Source organism: Centroberyx gerrardi, chromosome 19 (genome assembly GCF_048128805.1).
Source record: "Centroberyx gerrardi isolate f3 chromosome 19, fCenGer3.hap1.cur.20231027, whole genome shotgun sequence".
Lineage (NCBI taxonomy): Eukaryota > Metazoa > Chordata > Actinopteri > Beryciformes > Berycidae > Centroberyx > Centroberyx gerrardi.
The window spans coordinates 14,213,168-14,232,025 of NC_136015.1; positions in this window are offsets into that span (position 1 = coordinate 14,213,168).

Consider the following 18,858-nt stretch of genomic DNA (forward strand, 5'->3'; position numbering starts at 1 on the left):
ACTATTGTATAACTCCCACCTCACTCCCACATGTGTAGCGCTAGTTCTTGGTGCATCATGTTGCACTTGGACCAGTTTGTTCCTTGTCAAGACACATCCATCACATTAGCTTCTTATAGAACAGTGCCTTCAGATGGAAATATCAACTGGCCGCAGGGTGCGATTACTGATTTACTCACCGTAATGTTGCATAACCAAATCTAACAGCTGAGGAGACAAGCTAAACAACAGCTCTAAACAAATGAAAGGGGGATTAGAGTAGATGAATGAATGAATGAAGGAGGGAAGGAAGGAAGGAAGGAACAAAGAATAAACGAATGAATGAATGAATGAATAATGTAACCAAACAAAAGCACATATATTCATTCCTTATGAGTTGTGAATAGTGTTGGAGTGTCACTATCAAATGAACATGCACAATCTATGTACAATCTATCTATTTATAATGATTAAATAATGCAAACATGGATATTATTATTAGATTATAATGTGTATTTGAAGAGTTTTCTGCCAAGACTTGCACCCAATCTTCATGATTGCTGACATGGAATTAGAACATAATGAACTTATTAGCTGCAAAGACCTTTATTTGTAAGGCAGAAATATTTTTTTGGATAAGGGAATCAATGACATTTTTGAATTTGTGTTTCAGCAGCCTGACTCTGTAGTATTATGGCAGTTTAGTGTTGGTGCAGAACTCTCTCCCTGTTAGTTTGTGTCCTCTGTACATAAAAGGAGCAACAGCAGGTACCTGCCACTGAGATGGATGTGCTGTGTCATCACTTCCCCTGCCAAATGATGGCTTGCCTCACCTCTCCTCTCCTCCCTGCTCCTCTCCCCATCCACTCGCCCTTCCCTCCTCTCATCTCTCCACCTCTCTTTCTTTTTGCGCCTGGTTGCCGTACACATCTGCTCTGTTCTCCGCTGCTCTCTCATCTTTTCCCTTATCTCCTCTCCTCTGTGTCCCACGACACGCCTCTCATCATCCCGTCCCTCCTCACACCCCAACACCATCGCCTCACTACTCATTTTCTCCTCTCCTCTCCTCTCCTCTCCTCTCCGGTTTATCTGGGTTCACATGAAACTTTAATTGCATGTAAATCAAAGCGCTGCAGATGTGATTAGTCTTTTGTGCTGCTTTAATGAGTGGGGTCTGGACTGTTGAAATATGGTACAGTAGCAGGCTCCTGCACCGTTACTCTGTGATGGCTGAAGCCAAGGGTGTGCTCACCTCTTAATGCCGTCAGATGAAAGCCTTATTTCTTGAAAGAGTAAGGTTTGCAGGTATAAAATGGAAAAAAAAAGTATTACTTATACGATTTTTGAAATTATGGAATGTGCTTTAGGTTTTATTGGTCTTGTGGTCCTATACTCACCACATGCAGGACTGCAAATATCCAGTTCAATTAAGAAAAATCATTTAAAACAGGTGTTAAGAGCCTCCTCACAACAACAGCACTATATGTAAATTGTGCTGGCAGGCTAGTGATGAGAATTATGAGAATTATGTTTTTGTTGACATTTAAAAATGGTAATGAGCATGAAATCCACTCATCCTGATAAGAAATTGGCAAGCAATGGAGTAATAGAAAATGTTGCACTCTAAAGTCTGATAAACACTGAAATTGTGCAACCTATAAATTAAATTTGGGTGCATTGGTGCGCCTACAAATAATTGTCTTGGTGTGACTTTTTCTGAATAATTTCTTTAGAGCGAACACGGCAACACCTCTCCCATCGTCTGTTCTTTTCTAGCCAATGAAACTTCAGCTTTAGTTTGTTTACCTCAAAGCTGTTTTTTAAATTGGCTAAAATCAAATCCCCTTCCCAAGGCCTCCTCTCAAGCGCCGACTGCCAGGTAGATAGCTGATAATTGACTCCTTTCCAGCCGGCTACTTTTTTAAAGGTAATATTTGTTTGTAATACGGGCAATTCCCCCAAATCCAATCATTGTATTGATGTTAGGAGCGTTGGAGCGGTACACCAGACTTATATCCACACTTTATTTCACTTAATTTTAGCGCTGTGCCAGTGCAAAAGAAAGGAGCTATCAGACAGAGAACTCCTATTATGAAAACAAAAATGAAACACTCAGATAAAGTGAACTCACGGACACAAGCATTGCCCTTTTGATTTGACTCGACAGTCTTGATTTTGTATGGTACCTAAGTTTCTGAGATGTGACATTTAGAGGGCAGACATCATGGCAGCCGTGTCAACAACTGATGGTAAAAGTGATGTAAGTTTTTGTTGGTGCTCCTATGTTTTGAAGCTGGCAGTACCAATGCCACCAAGTAAACAAGTTCATTTAGAGCCCTGTGTTGACTTTTTACCCAGCATCTCCTGTGATGGAGAGGCTGTGTGTGTGGATGCATGCTTGTGTGCTTGCATCTGTGCATGCATACATTTCTCCGTGCGCCTCTCTCTCACACAACCAAAGTGCAATTAGCTTGCTAATTAGCTTATTCAAACATTACCCACATAGCATGTAAACACTGGGTATTAACAGAGGCTGTGTACAGAGGGGGACGTGTCTTAATTTGTCTATTTATTTCCAAGGAGGTCATGCTCTCTTTGAAGCCACTGAAGAAGGCCATGACTGGGGATGATGTTATTAATTGCCTTCAAAGATGGCTTTTGTTCAAAAGATGAAAGAGTCTGTGCTGTCAAAGGCTAAGGTCAAGGCTAGAGCATGGCTTGATTTCCATAGGAAGCAGCAATCTGATTTGAACCTTTATTGACTCTCATTTTTTTATCTTTTTTTTATCTTTTTATCGTGGGATTAACATGAAAAAGCAATTAGATCTGCGTCACATGAGGTTAAAAGTCAGATTTTTTGTTTGTGTGGAAATTTAGTCTTATTATAGCATGCTCCCAAGGTCGCATAACTGATGAAGCTGCATAAATGTCAAGTTTGTTTTCAGGCACACAGCCTCAAAAATATGCATGTGCAAACACACATGCACACCCACAAGTACATGAATCACGACCCCTGGCAAAGTTTTTCTGTGGAGTGACATGGAATATCAGTGTGATGATGCACTGATGACACATTGTATCTCTTACTCTCTCACTCTTGTTCTCTTGCTTGCTTTTTCCACTCATTGTCCTTTGCCCCCGCTCACCCACACACACACCCACCCACACACACACACACACACACACACAGACAGACCTCCCACCCACACCCCCCTCCCTCCCCGTGTTGCAAGCAGTGTCCACCTGGCTTAACAGGTGTTGTCGGCAGAACCTGAGCATGTGTGTTGTCTCCCCTCTCAACACTCACATTGTTTACTCAACTGTACACTGTCTGGCTTTCCCAGCCAGCTTTACACGAAGATCATCTTTGTCCCATCAGATTAGGAATGGAACATGAGGGAGTCTCACAGCAAAGATGCTTTTGGGAAACCGGATTTAGCGTGTTACAAAGACTCCCACAGAAAGAGACGGAAGAGGGGGAGGCACGAGAGGGGAGTGAAGGGTGTGGGCGATGGGAGGAGAGAGAGAGGGGGAGTGTGGGAGAAGAGAGGTAAAAAGAGGACAAATTGGGAAGGACAAGGAGGAAATGACAGGGGATGAACAGGGGAAAGAGGAAGAAGAGGACAGCGAAGAGAGAGCGGGGTAAAAAATGAAAAGGCAAAGACAACAGGTGGAGAACAAACGAGAGAGGAGAGGAGTGGAGAGACAGAGGACGAGAGAGAGAGAACACCAGTGGGAATACGGCGGTATCTCAGCACAGCAGAGAGAATATTGGTAAAGAAGAGGATTGAAAACGACCGAGCCAAACCAAAAGCACATTAGAGATAATGAAAAAGAATAACAAAGACGTGGGGGAGTGAGACAGGCCTCCGTACTATCTACTAATTGGGAGCGGCTGTGGTGACGGGAGGGAGGGAGGCTGCACAGAGACCACAGGGCTTCAGGAGTGAGTCTCTGGTGCGGAGCGCGGACAGTGCTGGGTGTTTCATTCTTTTTCTAATTAACGACAGCAGAAACAGTGAAGAGACTACGGCCTTGTCTGGAGCGCTTCACATACAGGAAGCTCCATAATTATTTAGGCAGCAATGTGAAGGACTTTTCAGCCATTTGGATGAACAGTCTACACTATGGGCCTTTTTGCACGTGCAAAAAACTTACAGGCAATGTTGCCATTCTGCAACCATGAATACTACACAACAGCATTTCTTATGTATTGCTGAAACAACACTGCTACAGGTAGTATCCATCAAGTTCATATCATCCACCAGGCAGCAGCAGTGTGATGTGGCTGCTTGCGGTCTCAAGACAGAGTAAGAGGTGTTAGTCTTATCTCAGTGAGTACGTTTACATGCACACTAATAATTTAATCTTAACCCGATTAAGGCAATACTCTGACTACTGAAATTGTCATGTAAACACCTTTATCTGATTATCTTTAGCGGAGTAAGGTCATAATCAGAGTTCAAGAGATCAAGTTTGATGTCTTGGGGCATGTAAATGCCTTAGTCTTTATTTATTTTGGGTTTTGTTCAAACTGCATATCAAAGGTCACCAGACACAGTAACCTGGATGTTTACAAAGCAAACAACACGGCGCATTGCAGTTGAGTAACGAGCAGTAGACCTGTTATTAAATGAATCGATGTAAAACAGGTTAGTAGAGAAGTGACTTCAATCCATGTAAACACTGTAATAAGAATATTGCTTTCAGCTGATTACTCCCAGTAATTGGAGTATCGCTATGTATGTAAACTGCTATCTCTATATCCACCCATCCAACAATTAATACCACCATTTTGGTCAAGTTGTATGATCAATGTGATCAATTTGCTACCTCTGTTCTGTATCAAAGGCGCTGTACAATAAGCTACCATTGCTCATTATCTGGAGAAATTATACTCTGAGCTGTGCAGCATGACAAAAGAATAAATGGTTGGACAGATCCACAGGGAGCATAATGATTATAATAAGAGGAATGAACAATAGTGACAATACTGACTACTATATAATTTTACACACACAGTGATGGCAGCTGTTTTGTTTTCAGGGTGTGCCCCAGTTACTTCAGTGGGGAAGTAAGAGTGAGAAGGATGAATCTGAACTGAAGCTGTCAGCTGATTTTGAACGCCTCCTCAAATGTGCCGGGGGAGGAGGTAAAACAGGAGGACCGAGATGACAGGCCGTTTTAAATGATTTTGCACACGCAGACAAAAATACACACACATTCACTTACAAATGCACACACACACACACACACACACACACACACACACACACACACACACATACACCAATGAACATAGACTGCATGTGTGTTACTGTGCACACACATGCAGGTCTGTAAACATGCAAACACAAACACAAGTTTGCACACACACATCTATCTATCTATCTATCTATCTATCTATCTATCTATCTATCTATCTATCTATCTATCTATCTATCTATCTATCGGTCTATCTGTCTATCGATCTATCTACCTACCTATACAGAGAAACAGCCAATATGAATCCGATCTAATCAGGGTTTTTGGGTTGTTGTTTTTTTTTTTTCAAAATCTCGGTCACACACAATTTAAACACAGTATTTTCCAGCCCTGTGTGATGCACCTCAGCAGGTGGGTTATCCTCTTTTTTCTCTCCTCTCTCATTCCTCTGGGAGAGGGAGCGAGAGACAGAGAGGATAGAGAGAAAAGTAATGGTGTGGTCAGACAGCCAGGGAGTTGCTCTAATTAGGTCCACGGTTGAACAGACAGTATTTACAGACTCTGTGCGTGTGTGTGTGTGTGTGTGTGTGTGTGTGTGTGTGTTTGGGAGAGAGAGAGAGAAAGAGAGAGTCAGATAGAGAGGTAGTTTGTGTGTGTGTATATATGTGCATCTAACGCAATTACAAAAGTGAGAAGAATGTTTATGAATGTGAGTTTGTATATGAGTTTGTTTTAGTTTTTCTGTGTTTTTCTTTGTATGTATATGTATGCATGTATGCCTGTGCATTCATATGCATGCATTTCTTTGTCATGCATACTTGTGTGTGCCTGCGTGTGTTTGTATGCGGTTGTATGCCTGTATTTCTGTGTAATGTGTACTTGTGCGTGCCTGTTTACATGCTGAGGCCATCAGTGTGTGTGTGTGTGTGTGTGTGCTTCTCACTGTCCAGGCTCCTATAGTCTCCTTTCCAAGGCTTTCCATTCCAAGTCAGTGCACCCTCCCTCCGTCCTCCAACTCCCCGACTGCGGCCTTATGTAAGGGTGTATATCAGGTCCAGCTCAGGTCAGGCGACACACATAAACCCCTCAAGGACCTTTCATTTGGACCGGGGTCAAAGAACAGATCTCTCTCCTTTCCTCTCTCTCTCTTTCCCCCTTGCTCTCTCTGTATCTCTGACTCTTTTACTCTGCGGACAAGAAAGTGTGAGAGTATTTATGTCTGTGTGTGTGTGTATTGGTGTGTGTGTGTGTGTGTGTGCGTGTGTGTGTGTGCGTGTGTGTGTGTGTGTGTGTGTGTGTGTGTGTGTGCATGCATGTTACATATGTACAGTACAGTATCAGGATGTGAGTGAATGTGTCTATTCTCACATGTGTTCCTGTGATTGAGTATTCTCAGATTTGTGCGTTTCTGTGGGTGAACGTGTGTGTGTGTGTGTGTGTGTGTGTGTGTGTGTGTGTGTGTGTGAGAGAGAGAGAGAGAGAGAGAGAGAACCAAAAGGAGATGAGAAGACAGTTTGCTGTGGAGGAGGGAAAGCTTTCCCCCTGTGTGCCAGGTGACGGTGTCTGGCCCTACTAGCAGATGGATCAACACTACTGCATTTTGATCAAGGGTTTAAATCCAAAATGTGATGCTAATGCTAAAATCTTATTCATCTTAGGGGAAGAAAATACCTGATATTCATTGTTTAATAATTCAAATATATGGAAGATTGCATCCTCTTACAGTAAGTCATGCCCTTTTGTATGTGAAAGCCGTTAAGGTAGATAATAAATTCATAAATATTCTACAGTGAGCTTTACAAGACAACAATCGTTTTATAAGAGAGCATCAAATGGTTGATATCTCATTTTGAAACAAAAGTCTACATTTGAAAGATCAAAGCAATCCCACATACAAGTTTTTTTGTTGAGGCTTTCAGAGGCAAGAGGCAAACAGATTGGTATCCATTCTTCATGAGGAGTACGCCTCGGTGAACAGATTCCTTCCCAAGGTTTTGTGGAGAAAAATATGTGGTCCGTGCTTTTGATTCGAAGGTGAAAGTGTACATGAACCTCCAAGGGCTTGTGTATACATATGAGGAAAGTAATACTGAGCCACATGACGCAACTGCTCACTGTGAATATACAAAGATTTGTTGGTGCATTAGAGAAAGAGGGAGAGACAGACAGATAGATAGTGAAATAATATAGTAGGAAAGATGAGATAATGAAGAAGGGAGGATGGAGTAACACATGGCCAGGGGGTTTGTGTGCGAGTGTGTGTGTGTGTGTGTGTGTGTGTGTGTGTGTGTGTGTGTGTGTGTGCGTGTGTGTGTGTGTGTGTGTGTGTGCGCGCGCTCTCAGTGTTGCCTCATCTCTGTGTGAATGCTCTTTGCAACATTCTCTCCCTCAGGCCAAGTTATGCTTTTAACAATTCATGCAGGGGCTAACACTAGGGCACAATACGACTGCTGATACACGGGGGAGTGAGAGAGAGAGAGAGGGAGGGAGGGAGAAGGACAAGGAAAGAGGGATGAAGGGAATATGTGAGAAATATGCAGTGACAAGGAAAAGAACTCGAGCTTGCCCAAACAAAGAGATATTACTGATAGCTTTTGATATCTCTGTCAGCGTCTGGCAGAAACACCCTTGAAATATTTAGTGGGAGAACAAGCTTTCTACCCCATGGTTCACCCAGAGTGGTAGGAAAGTGACGAGTGGAGTGAAGAAGTCAGAAAGTGTTGAGCGAACCAAAACAGCACAGTATAATTAGTTTAAAAATAACAGTCCTTCAAGTTGCACGGGAGCTATTTTATGAAGGAAGGTATCCCTCTGTTTTGTTTTTTTCTAAGGAGCATCAAACTCATTGAGATATAAACTGCACTGACGTACGCGGAGGCTGGTGCTCATTTGAGTGGCTGAAGGTTTCCTACAAGTACAGTACAGCACTTTGCCATGGCAACCTCGATTTGGAGAGCCACACAACTCCACTGCTTGACATCGGCATCTCACAAGTTCTATGGAGTATTTTGCCGACTTTACCATGGCAACATTCGCTGCTCGCTATGCTCTTCCAGTCTCAATAGCATCACTGATATCATGGCTGATAGCATCACTGCAGATTTTTCAGCAGCACATTCATGTGAACATCCAATCCACCCGATCCCTAAGGTGCTCTAATCGGTTGAGATCTGGGGACTGCGCGGGTCATTAGAGTAAACTCACTGTCATGTTCCTGGAACAATCTGAGGATGGTGTTGCATTATCCTACTGGATGAATCCATTTGAAAAATGGTAGACTGCAGCCATGAAGGGATGCACCTGGTCACAAACAATGTTTAGATAGGCTGTGGTGTTCAAATGATGCTCAACTGGTAGTAAGGGGTCAAATGTGTGCCAAGAAATCATTCTCCACCACACACCACCCTGTACCACTGACACCAGGCAGGACGGATCCATGGATTCATCTTGTTTATGCCAAATTCTGACCCTGCCATCCGAGTGTCGCAACAGAAAATGCATGTGCCTAGTGTAGCCTGATCTTCTTGTTCTCAGCTGACAGGAGTGGAAACCAGCATGATCTTCTGCTGCTATATCCCATCTGCTTCAATGTTGTAGTGCATGCTGAGATGCCCTTCTGTACATCACTGCTGCACTGGGCTGTTATTTGTATACTGGTAGCCCTCCTGTTGTCTTGAACAACTCTTGCCATTCTCCTCTGACCTCTCACATCAATGAGGCATTTTTGCCCACAGGACTGCAACTGACTGGATGTTTTTAATTTATTTTAGTTTATCTGTCCATTTTTGGTAAACTCTAAACACTGTAGTGTGCCAAAACACCAGGAGGGCAGTGGTGTCTGGGGTCATGGAACATGCGCATCTAGCACCAGCAATCATATCATGTTGAAAGTTGCTTAAAACATGCAGCTTGCCCATTGTAATGTTTAGTTGAACAGTAGCTGAACCATTCAGCCCCCTTTGTCTGCATGCTTTATACTCATGCTTCAGTGCAGCTGTTTGCATAAAGGGGAGGCATACAGTACATAATAAAGTGGATTTGTCAAGGCCATGGACTACAAGTGGGAGTGATAAATAGAGCAAGGATTGGGACCACTTTCAAATTCTCCTGTTCTCTCTGCTGCCTCTCACACACACCCACACACATGCACACACACGCACACACACATACACAGACAGAGACACAAAGAATATCTCAGTCTCTCTGTCTCTCATTCTCTCTCACTTAGCCACCACAGGATGACAGTAGGCCGCAGCTCTTGGGGACTTAAAAGGATCAGATTTGTAGATTCATAGTGCCACTATCTCGCTTGGCTGCCTCTTAAGCTAAGTCTATACAGTAACATTCCCTCCACTCCATGTAGCTGGAAGCGGCTCTATTGTTGTTGAGCTGTACAAGTAGGGAACGAGGTTGCTAAATAAAGGTAGTGGATGGGGGTGGTGTGGGTCCAAGGAGTACACAGAGTTGATGTTCCTAGTTGTGAGAGCTGAGCAGACATGAAGAGTTGCATTCTGAAATGAGATTGCCACCATTTGAAAAAAGTGACCAATAAAATTAAAGGTAGCACAAAATTAGGACCAATTATGGTAGTTTTCCAACGATAGTAGGTAACTCAGGTCCTTATTTGACAAACTGATAACACTGTGATTTAACAGACTCAGTCAGTCTCAGGATTTAAATCTCAACATTTGTTTTCCAAAATGATAAAAAATTTTAACATAACATTTAATATTTACATGTTTCTTTACCTCCTGAACAAGGCTTGGCTACTCCCTCCGCTACACATTTTCAGATTGCAAGCAATACGTTTGGTCCCTTTCAAAACCTATACCAAGGTAGCCGATTTAAATCTCAGTTCAGCTAGAAACATTTTAAGGGGTTAAATATTTAGGGAAATTTTTTAAAGTTTTATAATGCATTTAACTCAAATATAGACCTGTTTGCATGCACTACTCATGTAAAAACTATTTCACCGCCTCAGAAGTACAGCTAAACTCATCTCACATACTGTCACTCCTCAGTCAATAATGTCAAGCCAATTGCTCAAACCATAAACAAAGCCAGTAATGGTTCACCAGTGTTTCAACAGAAGACACCAGCCATACTGTAACTTCAGACTGCTGCTTTAATTCCCACCCCATGCCCCCTCCTGAAAACGCTTTTTTCCTAATTTCAGCTCATTTCAGGTCACTAATTTGTTCTTAACCAGCTTACCTGGTTAAATGAAATTTAAATAATGAAACAACCATGTTGACCAGATGCTATACGGATGTCAGGACACCTGCTTGAGATTTTTACCCTGGCTCAGCAAGACGCCTTGCAGATAAACTAATCTATCATTTATCAACTTTCCCAAATGAAAACCCACATACTTGTACTCATGTTCTGACTCTTGCTCCAACATGGGTTGACATGAAAGATTGATCAAAGGCAACATGTGTGTGAGCCTGTTATGCGCTGTGTGGATACTGTACTGTGTGAAAAAGCACATGCTCTTACTGTAGATGATAGAATATTCATGCGCAGCGAGACAGTGGTGCGGCTCTTCTTCTTTGGTGTTGTGAGATAGTTATACACAAAGAGACTTAAAGGAAAGAGCTCCGTATTAGCTGTAACACCACTGACATTCATTTATGGACTCACACAGTGAATCATGGGAGAGTTGGGGGAAACGGGTGTTTAGCTTGGTCAAGGTTCAAAAAGATGAAAGGGATCCAATGGGGCACCTGCTTGGGAATCCTGCTAAGACTGCCAAAACAGATATTCATAATCCACAATGATGGTTTTGGTCCATGCTCTGAAATTATGAACTTATTCTCTGCAATATTTGATAGTTTCAGCAAATATTGTGCAGCAGTTTCAGAGGAAAATGTACATTTTTACGGTTTTCACATCACACATGCATATGCCTTCACTGGACTCATGCTCTGTTTTTTTGTGCTCTTTTTGCTATGCTAGTACGCTGTCCCTCACTCAATCACCTTGTATTATAAAATTTCTGTTACATGCAACTATTCCCAGCTGAATGTGTTTCAGCTTTTATGGGCTAATAATAAGGTGACGTGTCAGACGGAGCCTCTGAGTCAAAGCTATTCTGACTAGAAGAAATGCCAAGGCTGTTCTACCTTCAAGGCTCAAAATTGATCCTTAATCTTTTCATCAGGTACAGTGAGAGAGGTAAAACCAACACCCATTATCAGTGGCTACTGTGAAGTTATTATTCATCACCTGTATAATGCTTTTTAATCTACTAGTGTCAATGTAGAAGTGAAAGAACTGGGCTTCTTCTCATATTCACAGTGTTAAAGTTTATTGGCTCTTTGTCTCATGTCGTCTCTCTCTGTCTCTCCCCTGTATCTTTCCTCTCACTTTCATCTGCATTCTGCTCACTAAAATAAAAAAAAAAAAAAAAAATTAAAGGAAGGAATGAAGAGGTCATTCTTGAGAGGCCTCTTCACTGAGGCATTGCACCCATCTGCTGATGTAAGGCTATATTTGTTGCTGCATTAGGGAGAAAGGAGGAGATTCCTGCATAATGCATCAAAGCCTGCGTGAATGTTCTAGAAGTCTGAAATATTCACGCTTTTTCATCCCTGAAAACAAATATTGTGTGTGCGTGTGTGTGTGTGTGCGCGCGTGTGTGTGCGCATGTGTGTGTGTGTGTGTGTAGGTGTGTGTGTGTGTGTGTGTCTGAAATTCATGTGCATTATGGATGTGGTTACTTCTTCTTCATGTTCTTCTAGACTTACTAACTGACCTCTTAACCCAACTGCCACAACTCACTGCACAGTAATATTCTATTATTGTGGAGTTTATTTACTGTCCAAAATATTTCAACTGCATAGATTAGATTGCACATGGCATCTTAAAACATAATGTGCACTCTGGGTTTAGCCTTTAACGGGTATTTGAATGTATTTCAGTCATTGTGGCCTTCCACAGATTTTAACTACCCCCCCTATAGGATTCAGACTGGCCAGGATCATCTGTGAAGTCTCCATTTAGAGGCCCACACACAGTCATTACCACGTTACCCGTCGTTAAACAAGACATCACCCTTCTCGGGTTGAGTAAAGCTCTCTTCAAGGACAGCAATTAACCTGCTAGAGAATGCCTCTTATCCCCATTTTTCTCCTCCTCTCCTCCCCCTTTCACTCCCTCGTTCAGTCTCTATTAACAGTGGAGGTGTTGGTGATGTAAGCATTTCTAATAGTCTCCTTGGGGGGCAGGGTAATTTTTTTATCTGTTTCCAGCAGTACAGCATGGCGTAGTTATATGTGCATATGGGTAAAGCCTTTGTGAAGGTAATGAATTGTATCCAGCTCTGCAATAGTTCACTTCCTCGTTGTCAGGTACTGAGAGCCCATTGGCTGAGCGTTGATTTATTCGGCAGCCCGAGGATTCTCTTTCTCCCATATTTATCTCCGAGCACAGGGAAGAGTATGGGAAATTTAATTTTTCATTATTCATTAAGACACATTTAATCCCTGTTTGAATGGTTGGGTTTAGCTGCATTTGAATGGCAAATGAAGCAGGACTGGAACTGCAAAATTTTGATTAGCCCAAGAATTCAATTTCCGCCCATTAGGTAACATCATTTATCACCCATGGCTCAAATATTAGTTTCACTGAGCTCTAAACATAAAAGTGTATAGTATATTCAATGTATTTAGTAAGTTCAAATAAGCATATAAGCCTCAGCAAGTTCAAATAAAGTGCAGTGAACACGGACAGTACATTTTGTTGGCAAGCAAGAAACTCCTTTCTAACAGCTTGTGCAAGGCGGGCAGTTTGACAAGTTTGTGAAGACTTCTGAGAAATTGTAGACCTCCTATTTCCCTTTCTATTTCTCTCTCTCCCTCTTTGTGATGGATGGACCTTCTGTCCTTCCTTTGACAACCTGCTGCCATGTGTTGTCAGATAACACAACCTTACCCCCCCTCCTCTCTCTCTTTCTCTCTCTCTCTCTCTCTCTCTCTCTCTTTCACTTCACTAGGTGTCAGGATAGCAGTCTAAGGCCACAGAACCATATTAGACATGAACACTATGTTGAATGACTTACATGTCAGTGTATGTCAGATTACTCAATGTGTGTTTATTCAAACTTCAGACACTTTAGATCCATTCTGGGTAAAAACAAACCCTGGTTCCTGACATTTCTCAGTTAAGATTTCAAAAACACAAATGATTGTATCCTCAAGAAGAACAGAACCATTTTGCAAGCAAAGCTGTAAATATGATGCATAACTTCATCTGTAATAACTATTACAGATTGCATTGCTCACATGAGTGATTACATTTCAATCATTTTGTAAGAGCAGGTGTCAAATTTTTCAAATGGAATGAAACACTTCATATTTAAAAACACTGATGGAAATATACTGTATATTCTAATGATAGTTTGTTGTTGGAATTTATTTGTTGATAAATGCAACTAAAGGCATTACAATTTGTATGCCAAGTTAGACCACACTAAGAATTTTGGCATGCATATGCATCACATTTCAGGTTTGGAAAATACATCTGCTTGGCATTTCAATGCTCAAAACATTTCAGTCTCCTGGATGACAGACATTCCACTGCACATCCACATCTTAAGATTAACAATTAATTGTTTACTTTCTTGAACACAGTCTAACAAATTGATGCAAATTCAGGGTTCAATAGATTCTCTTTCAGCTTCCTCAAGCCTCAGTTGGACCAAAGTGTTTTACAAAGCCACCAGCTATTCATCCTGATAAATCCAAAGTGGCATATTCTCAAAGCACAATATACAACCTGCTTCCTAACTGGATTTCATGCTCTGCTTGGTGTTGCAGAACATGCATGTAAGCTGTGAACATAGACTGTTATAGCCTCCATCTCCTCTGCTGTTGACCTTCCTAACCAGTTGGCTCCTGCCTGCATGTGCTTGTTCCTCTCAGCCTGTCTGATGTGTGGCTGCATGCTAGCACACCCTTGTACACGTGAATATACACATTTAGAAAGGCCAGACGCCTTGCAGCCACGGAAATGTTTTTGAGGCAAATGTCAGCTGACAGTGAGTAGCAAAAAGCTAAAAGATGTTCACATCACCCCCATAGAGCACATTTGCTCCCATTCTCCCCCCCCAGCTCCTTTGCTTCCGGCTTATTCTACCCACAATATTTAGATTTCCGACTCTTTTCACATTCATTCAGTTCGGAACAAAACAAACAGGCAGACATGGCTACGCATCCCAGAGCTTAAGAGTACAAGTGCAGCTGCTCACTGTATGCCTATGCAGCAACAAGACAGTTTTGTGCAAAGAAAAAAAGGCGGGATTGAATTAAATAGGGCATTCAAGGATGAAATTATAATGGAGTTTGGGTAAGATGTAAGATGAGAATGAATATCTCAGTTCAGACAGAGACAATTCCTCTTGCTTCACTGCTGTGTAAAATCACATTGGAGATGACAAAACAATGCACTTATGGAGATCTGGGATGGGGCTATTGTCATAATAATAACACATAATATGTCATATTATGTAACTGTGACTGTGTGAGGTAGCGTGTGTGTGTGTGTGTGTGTGTGTGTGTGTGTGTGTGTGTGCTTGTTACATTATTATTTATTTGCCTGAGGTATAAAACTAAATTATTTTCAACATTCCCAGCTCCATAGTACAGTATTGTCCCAAAAGAGTGAGGGATTTTATAGCCGCCCTCCTTTTCGCAACAGATATGCTTAATACCCCTTTAAGGCCAATTTATCTATTTTATGTATTCCCATTTTACATAAAAGTACAATTTCATGGACGTTTAACTCCAAAATCATTCAATTAATGTCTCATGGACAGAGGAGAGATATTTGGTTGTATTTGAGTGTCTTTGACTTAAGTTGCCATCACCATTTAAGGTTCAGGTCAATATGGGAAAATGAAGACTGTATGACTTTCTTGTCTGCTCCCCTAAGCCTAGCTCTCATTTTTATTCATTTCCTTGCTCATAACGCCCAAACACTTTATACTGCTGGTGCTTTGATTACTTTAGAGCAGAAATGCTCCGTTAGCCGCCTGGGTTTTATCAAATCTGGCTCTAAGCTCTTTAGATGATACAGACTGAGGCTGCATTTAAATCCCCTACAGAGCATTCACTTGGAAATTGCCAGAATCTTCCCAATATTTCAGCATCTACAACATTAGAGTTATGTTGGGGCTAGGGCACCGTAGACAACCTCAAAGTTTTTGTCACGAGGGTCTGACATTAGAGTATACCAAGTGCAGTATGAAAACTTGTTTGAATTAAGATAAATATACAAATATACAGAATTACTCACTCATAGCACCTCTTTGATAGTGGCAATCATGTGCAGCATCCCACTGCTTAGTTACTGTCATTGTCTTGGAACTTGGATTTCAATAAGTTCTTTATCAGAAAACATAACGCAAAGTTATAGTATTATAAAATATCTAGAAACAATAGAAAAAGCAACAAAAACTACTAGATCTTCAGTCTCATCCAATCACACTGCACAACAAGGTTATTGACCTCATCGATGTGACCTCCACCCCTCTCACATGATCTACTTGGTACGTTCCTAATCCCATTGTGCAGTCTGCTGTCATGAATGGCTGGGCTGCTAGCTGACACCTCTGATTTGCTGTATGGGTAATGATGATGGCCAAGGTCTGCCAGGCCCAGCCGTGGCCCGTTCAGCCTGTCCATTAACGTGTGTCTGTGTGTGTGTGTGTGTGTGTGTGTGTGTGTGTTTGTTTGTGTGCCTGCACGCATTTCAGTCTGTCCATTAAGATGTAAGCAAATTATGTCTGCCTGTCTGTCCATCTGCCTATTTTTGTCTGACTGATAGACAGACAGTGGACCGGGTAAATAAAAATGTCAGCTCCTTGACATCACTGCCTGTCTCGCAGGGCATTGTGAGATGGGAAAAGGAACTGAGGTTGATCCAGATAACCATTATGTTTATGTACCTGGCCCCTGAAAATGTATCTTATAATGTTAAAAAAAATGTCCCTTTCTCTGTGCTGTGCAGAGTATGAATGACTTTCCAGGAAGCAGTGAGACCTCCTACTGTGCTTTGCCTTACATGCTGGTGTCCAGTTGCCTGGTTACATGGGTAGTTAGCAAAAATGATTTGCAGTGTGTCTTCTCACTCCCACTCAGAATGGAGGATATCTGACAGTGTGTGTGTGTGTGTGTGTGTGTGTGTGTGTGTGTGTGTGTGTGTGTGTGTGGGTTACATTGGTGTCTGCTGTCATCAACCAAACAAATAATTGACAAACTCCAGATTATTCCTTTCTCATACCAGTGCCCATGTCTTCATCTTTCAATTCAGCTTCAGGCTATGAAGAGTGTTGGAGTTTGAAATGTAACTAAACATCGCTGTTCTCTCAATTGCCTTTTTGTAAAAAATGGGTTTCTAACATAACTCACAATGCTACAAAATGTATTCCCCAAATACAGATAAATGACTCAATAACATCTTATCAGTATTCTTTACCAGCAGAAGTTGAATCTAAAACTCTGCATATCATTGGCAGTGTTCGCAGTATTGTGTTGTATCCATCTCCTCTCAATATGGCACCTCATTAGATACCCATCATTGGCCGTGGCTGCTGCATCACTGCAATCACTCATTTGATTACAAACCAGTGAAAACTAGTTTCTACATGCTTGCCAGCTGTGAGCGTCTGGCAAATAATGTAGCAAGTGTGAGTGTTTTTATACACTGCAACACAGCTATATTAGTAGGCATATAACGGAATGAGAAAGTGTCAGGGAAAAACAAACATTTTTATGCTTGCATCTAGGTGATGACTGTAGGGTTACTGTACTGTACTAAGGGTTGAACTGTGCATGTCTGAAATGCCTGTGCTAGTAACCTGCTTCTTCTGTGGTCATTTCAAGTGAACAAACAGGAAATAAAACTTCCTTACAACACTTACTGTATAAAAATGTGCCAAGATGTCGTCCTCCTGATTCTTTTCTTATTCTTATTCTCTCTCTCTCTCTCTCTCTCTCTCTCTCTCTCATCACAGGAATGTAACCCCTGTGATGTATATTCCAGTATCTCAATATCTATCCCTCAAGACATCTCCATTAGTATTCATTATGGTCCTGCTATAGGATCAATAGCTAACACGGAATCAATGGCTTCGGTGCAATAGGCCAAACACACTCCTTCAGCTTCACAGGCATTCTGGGTTGTGTGTGTGTGTGTGTGTGTGTGTGTGTAAGAGAGAGGGGATCTGTATGTTTGTGCGTCTGTATGCATGTGCTGCATTGATTCCTACATAAACTCAGCAGCTGAGGTATTGTAGCCTACAAGCACAGAAACCTCATGAAGCTGCCATCACTACAGTTGAATAAGCAGAGAGACAGACAGGAAGAGATGAGGAGTGAAGCTGGAGTGAAGCTTGGCACCCCATTGTGTATGTGGGGGGGGAAGTGGGGGAGTGTGTAGGTGGGCGAGACCGAGAGAGAGGGTGATGTGTGTGAAGATGAGAGTGAGATGAGAGTTGTCTCTGAAAGGAAGAAAGCATAAGAGTCAGACGGGGAGAGAAATGCATACAGACATAAAACAGACCTGGCAGAAAAGGACACGGGGTGAGAGAATGTGTGTGTAACTGCACAATTGTTTGCTTTTCCATCATGACAACTCACGAAACCGAGTCCATTAAACAAAGCGAGCAAAGATGGATCTGCCACCCCGTGCCAACTGAGACGTAAGCCTCATAATCATTCATCAGCTGAGTCTCTCCCCAGTCATTCCTTCTCATACACTAGCAGTGTGTTTTACCCACCCAGTGTATAAAAGATTGACCAGATCAATGAAAAATCTCCCTTCAAATGTGAGATGTTGCATTTCTCCCTCTCTGCAGTGACATGGTCCACTTCCCTTTTTTTTTGACTTATCATTGCTGGTATTATAATAATATGATATGACTCCAATCCAAAGCTAATCACTCGTTCTAACTCTGCTCTAAGTTCTGGCCAGTCCAAGCAGGCTGTATAAAACTGTTGATGGAAGTGGATTTCAACATTTCAGTAGTACAAATATGTATGATCTTGCTTGTGTCACTTTATGGTTTTGCGTGTGTATATGTATTTCAGTTTATGCATTTATTTGTGTGAGTAAAGTAGGTTGCAGGGGACTAAACCAAGTTATGCAACAAAGTGACAAGTCATTAGGAGGCAGTTGGCCAGGACATTGGTGATTGACTGGAAGCCTAACACACAATTAAGTTGCATCCATAATAGCTAGTCAAACGAATCACTTCCCATCTATTTGTATGTGTAACATGCTTGTACACACATATGCTTGAGTATGTTTATATTTGAATGCACACACTGGTGTATGCAGTCTCCCTGGAATATGCATGTTTCTGTATCATGCATATCTGGGACTGTACATACGCGCACAATTCAGCAAGTGTGTGTGAGAGAGAGAGAGAGAGAGAGAAAAAAAAAGCGAATGTGTGTTATTTACAGCATGGGGGCTGCCTTTGGCGGAAACCTGAGCACTTGAAAGATAGCAAGACGGCCAGAATCTAAAAATACCACGGCTGAGTGAGCAGGGCTTAAGAAGAAGCAGTGGCTGTCTCCACTGTCAGGTCTGCCTCTTGGTCCTCAGGCTGCACTGCCGCCTCAGAATGAAATATTAGGCGATACCAAACGGAAACAAATCCATCGAACA